The following is a 6,052-nucleotide window of genomic DNA, read 5'->3' as shown; positions in this document are numbered from 1 at the left end:
TAGAGATAGTGGGATATTACGATGCTGATTGGGCTGGTGATAGAGTAGACAGGAGGTCAACAACAGGCTATTGTACTTTCATTGGAGGCAACCTAGTCACATGGAAGAGCAAGAAGCAAAAGGTGGTATCATGTTCAAGTGCAGAGGCAGAGTGTAGGGCAATGAGGAAGCTAACTAGTATACTCATTTGGATCAGGAAACTGCTAAGAGACTTGGGCATAGAAGCAACAACACCAATCACAATGCATTGTGATAACCAGGCAGCTATCCACATAATATCAAACTCAGTATTCCATGAAAGGACTAAACACATTGAAGTTGACTGTCACAAGGTGAGACAAGCTGTGGAGCATGAGATTATTTTACCCTGCTATACTAGAAGTGAAGATCAGTTAGCTGATATCTTCACCAAGGCAGCAAGCACTAAAGTTTGTGAGTTCATTCATCCAAAATTGGGACTCATAGACCTCTCATGTCACTGATATCTACTTCATGAAGTGTTCTACTCTTTTTTCTTGACTTGGGTTTTCTCCCAAATGGTTTTACCTAGTTGAGGTTTTAATGAGGGAATACCTCATGGCTTCCAAGCTTGACTTGTTCCATATGGTTAAGCTTGAGGGAGAGTGTTGACATAAAGCAGAAGTAAGCTGCCAGACTTGAGAAGTAAACTGCCAGACTTGAGAATTAAGCTAGAGACTTATAAGGCTTTATAAGGTTTTATAAGCTCGAGTATTTTATTGAAGAGAAGAAAAAGAGAGAACAAGACCGTTGAAGATATTTTAAAACAATGAATATTTTATTATATTGTGTACTAAGACAACTTGCCTTTAAATACTTGTACTCAGATCCACAATTAAATTAAAGAAATTATTTTCCTCATTATTCATCTCTTTCTTTTTCTCTCTCTCTCAAATTCAAACATTGCTCTTTCTCTTGTTCATCATGTTATTCATTTTCTTTCACTGACACCTGCTATACTCCAAACTTTGACATTCTTTTGCTACCATGAATATTTTTTGCCTGAAAGAACATAATTTACAGAAATGTATTCGTATAAATGTTGTTAACTGGGAACAGAATTTCATATGGTAAAATAAGATCATGGTGAAGTGAAACCATTATTTACCACATGAGCTTGAGCGAGGCAGTCTACAGTGCCTTGGCAGATAAGATCAAATAAAGTCTTGACAACATAAAACGTGTAGAAAAAGTATGTATCCCTATAATATCGCTGCAAAAAGCTATACATGTTAGAAATATGTGTCGTTAAACAAAATAAAAAGAGAAACAAAAATATAAAAGAGAGATCCAAAGAAAAAAAGAACAGAGTGTTTCACTTTCCACAAGGAAAGAATAAGTGAAGCAACTTTAGTGCTTCATAAAAGTATTCTTGACATTGTGAAATAATTTCTGTGTGGATATATATTAGCCAGAAAGCACAGTTAGGTAACTGCAATAGTCTTTGTTTTATTATTATTTCTCCAAAGTTTTCAACTGCTTCTGTAATTAGCCTTGAAATAACATTGTAGTACACTACACATAGCTATTGGGTTGTAGCCTGCCACCGTTTTGAGGCCTTTTTTATCTTGGATCAATATGACATGGATTGCTTTGTTGCCGGTGTTGAAAAAGCCTTTGATCTCTTCCACAATTTCAGGGACAGTAGTGGACCAGTTGGTAAGAAATCTACAAGAAACCACTGGGTCATGGGGCCAAGTTGGATAGAGAACACAGCCGCTTTTAATTCTTTAGGTGATGTTTTTTTCTTTTCTTGAAAAGGCTTTCTTTAAGTGATGGTTCAGCAATGAGGTTCGTTAATTACTTAATTTCCACCGCGATGAGAGGTTTGATGGTTTTATTAACTGTTTCGGCTTTATTTTCAAACAGACCCATCTCATTCTTTTAGAGAATCTCAGAGCATCACTAGTGGTATATGGTACCCATTTAGAATATCTAATGAATATAATATTAATAATTTAAAATTTATTAAAATTAAATATTAATTCTTAAACAAAAATAAAAGTCCAAGCAATGAGACAACAACAAATGTTGTCAGAGTATCTCCCAAGCCGTAGAACGTTTACGCTTCTTTATTCTCAAGACTTTATTTGATCTTTATACATTTTTTTTTAATCTTTTTATACTTTTAAAAAGTTTTACACTGCAACAGCCAGCCATTTATCTTTTTGAAACACTATTTTCAACTTTAATATCTATAATTATATATGTCTCACAAATATATTAAAAACTAGTTATATATTATATTTTATTACTTATGGTTATACTTTAGTTTACACTTTCTATACGATTTATAGTTATATTTGAGTTGAGAATATCTTATTACATTTTTGCAAAAATATTTTTTTTAACATTTTTCAAATATTATGTTTTATTGATTTTTAAAGTTTATTTATTTGTTGTCAAAAAATATTTAAGTGACTATAGTTAGTCATTAATACTATTGAGGACTAAAATAACATTTAATTTTTTTTAAAGTATATTTGAGGATCATAGTTGGAGAACCTGTTTTCAGGTTGTTATCGGGATAGATTCTGGAATAGTCACCAATCTATCTCTTTTGTGATTCAGTTCTCTCCATGTGTGCTCTTTCCTTCATCATCCTCAATTTTTGATATGCTATTTATGGTTTTTCTATCTTTGGTCGCATCGTGGAAGTAACCAATATTTTGTCACTTAGATTTAGTCATAATTGTCTATTTCATGACTTCCAGTATTTTTCATCTTCTTTGTAAAACCTTGTTAGTTCGTGTTTAAACTTTAATGTATGGGTTAGTGAGACTTCTGGGAACTTGACTAGCCAATGCCTAATAACAGTCCAAAACAAAATATTCTCTCCGTTCTTAAATATAGGATGTTTGGTTAAAAACATGCATATTAAGAAAACTTAATGTTTTTTGTCTAGATAATAACATTAAAATTATAAATTAATGGTATTCAACCTGTTACGAACTTAATTTAAGTTAACACTGTACTTGTAGAATCGTGATAAGGAGGTGTTTGGCATTTACACTTTTAATAAAATTAATGTACTTTTAATAAGACAATTAATGTAAATGTTAATGAAATTACTAAAAAATGCTATTTTTTTGTACTTTTGTACTATTATCTATGTTTTCAAACAGTTATAATTTATATTGTTATCCATGTTTTCAAACAGTTTTAAAAAGTATTTTAGTTTTAATAATATAGATTTTCTATTTTTTATTAAAATTAAAGTATATAAATGGCCTTTTTTCAAAAAAAAAGAGTATAGTACAAAAAAAATTGGAGTCGGTGAAAAGTCCTAGCAAATTGGATTGCTTTTGGAACGTTAAACTTTATAATTATTGATGCCTATAAGATATTAATAATTACAGTAGCCTGTACTTAAGATGTAAAAAACAATCTTTATTAGGTAATTGTGAAATATCATCTGAGATGATGAGTGTACTAAATCAAAACTTAAGAAAAAAAAGGAGCCTGGAGGAATAATAGAGAGGCACATGGGAAGAGTGAGCAATGCCTTGATTCCATATCTGTCGGCTAGATTTCCAATTATCGGCATCATCACCGTTGTCCCAAGTCCTACTGTCTTTTTTACCATTTTTACCGTCATAACTCATAACAAAGATTTAGATTTATTTATTTATAAACATTTTATAATATTGAACTTTTTACCTTTTTCTAAAAAAAATATAACAATTTCCGTTTGGATTTCTCAACCTTCTACATAATTTTATGTGATTAGATGACCAAAACTCAATCGATGTCATATCATTGGGTGACGATCTCAATTCTCAAGTTATCATTAATTTGTTCGATTTTATTTAATACGATAGCATCTAATTTCCGAATGAAGGCAAACATTTTTGAGAGCTGTGTTTCATCACCTCAATATATAAAACTAGGATTAATTCCATGCATTGCATGCATTTTAATTTTCAATACATAATATTTAGTTGTAATATGTATTAGTAAATTTTTGAATATATTCATATTTATAATATTAGCATTTATTATATAAATATATATATGTGTGTGTGTGTGTGTGTGGTATTAGTTTAAGCTACAAAACATTTTTAGAAATAATGCTTTTTGGTTATTCGATGAAAACATAAAACACAAAAATATATTAAATTAGATATAGCAAAATAGAAAAAAATAGAAAAATAGAGGACACATAAAGTTTCATAGTAAATTTTGAATATATTTGTGTAATATAAATTTTATGTCTACTGCATATATTTATATGAAAATAAAATGGACAATGTTCCCAAAAAAATAACAAAGCTTTTATTTCTTTTAGTTGAATGATATTTTTGGTTTTTAGAAGAAAAAAACAAATCAATAGTTAAGGACAAAAAGTAGAGAAAAAGATATTATGATAAATTTTAAATCAAATATAAATGATTCATACATAAATAAGATTTTTTATTAAAAATACAATTTATTCCATCTGTGGATTTGATTTTCAATAGAAAATAAATAATATTTTATTGGTAATATATAATAAATATTTTACAATTTTAAAATATTTATATTTTAAGCATCATTTTTATTCATATATTACATGCGTTTATGAAAAAGTGGTACTAATTTGGCATATTTTGACGAATGTTTTGATTTTTATAGGAAAAATTTCAAAACACAAAACTGTTGGTTAAGAGGTAACCAAATAAAAAAACTGTTCAGAACACATATTTTTTAGTAATTATATTTATAATATTAATTTTTATTTATATAACATATATATATGTCTATGGAAAATGATATATTTTTAGTTGGAGGGTTTTTAGTATTTTTAGAGAAAATAAAATACGATAAATTAGAAATGATAAAATAGAAAGTATAAGAGACATATATCTATATTTATAGTTTGCAAAGACACTTTAATTTATTACTATAAGATAATATAATTCCTCCCTTTTCTTTTCGTTAGCAAAATTAAATAATTAGTTCGCCACGTACATAAAAGAAAAATTACTTAAAATATTTTAAATTAACTATCAAAATTTTTAAAGTATATTCAATCGAAAATTTTCTATTACTCAAAATTAGGTTTTATTGATTATTATTTAAAATTGGGATTTTAGGTTGGAATGGAGTTTATAAATTCCTATAAATGTTCTATAAAACATTTAAAAGAATTAATTTGCTTTTTTTAATCACATATTTCAGATATGTATGAAAATGATATCTTCATAAAATAAATGCTTATTTATGAATGGATTGATCGGCTTGTTTTGTACCGTTTTTTTGGGTCAAAGTCATCTACCGTTTGTTTCATCACCGAGTAAAAATCATTTTTGTGAGTAAAGATCATTTTTGTGACCAAATGATCAAATACTCATTAATCAAAAAAAAAAAGAGACTGAAGATTAAAAACAATCACAGCAAACGAGCAATATGCATCCATAGTCCCATATAAGTAGAGGTGGTTACCACTTGTTGTAGTCCGGTGAGATAAACGGCGAGTGAACACTACAAGAAAACAGCAAGGATTCTGAGAGAAAAAATCGTCGGAATTTCATCGGAATATCGTTATTCCGACGACATACCGACGAAACAAGTCGTCGGAAATAATTCTTCGGAATTTCTTCTTTCCTCGGAAATCCCTCGGAATTTTCCGACGGAATTCCGAGGAAACAAACTTCCGAGGAAATTCCGAGGATCACTAGTTTGTCGGAAATGTCCTCGGAATATACCGAGGGAGAACTTCGTCGGGATATTTCCTCGGAAGTTCATCGATCGATGCGTTTTTGGACATATATACATCGATCGATAGGAATATACCGACGGACATATTCCTCGGAATATTCCGAGGAACAGGTCCCTCGGTATATTCCGAACGTTTTTTTATAAACAGATCGATCGATGGACTTATGTCCAAAAACGCATCGATCGATCAAGTAAAAAATGTAATGAATTTCCTCGGAATGTAAAAAATATTAATTTTTTAAAAAAATAAAATTTTTGAAATTTAAATTCGAAAATATAAAATTAAAATTAAAATTGAAATCATATTAATTAATATTCAAAGTTTCACAAATAA

At 29.1% G+C, this 6,052-nt stretch overlaps 1 pseudogene; it reads right to left on the bottom strand.

Annotated features, from left to right (window-relative positions):
• Window positions 1–6,052, bottom strand: part of LOC106330439 — a 24,612-nt pseudogene that overhangs the window by 13,355 nt on the left and 5,205 nt on the right.

The sequence above is a fragment of the Brassica oleracea genome, chromosome C3 (genome assembly GCF_000695525.1).
Source record: "Brassica oleracea var. oleracea cultivar TO1000 chromosome C3, BOL, whole genome shotgun sequence".
Lineage (NCBI taxonomy): Eukaryota > Viridiplantae > Streptophyta > Magnoliopsida > Brassicales > Brassicaceae > Brassica > Brassica oleracea.
The sequence above is the reverse complement of the archived record's forward strand: the minus strand, read 5'-3'. Positions and strand labels throughout refer to the sequence as shown.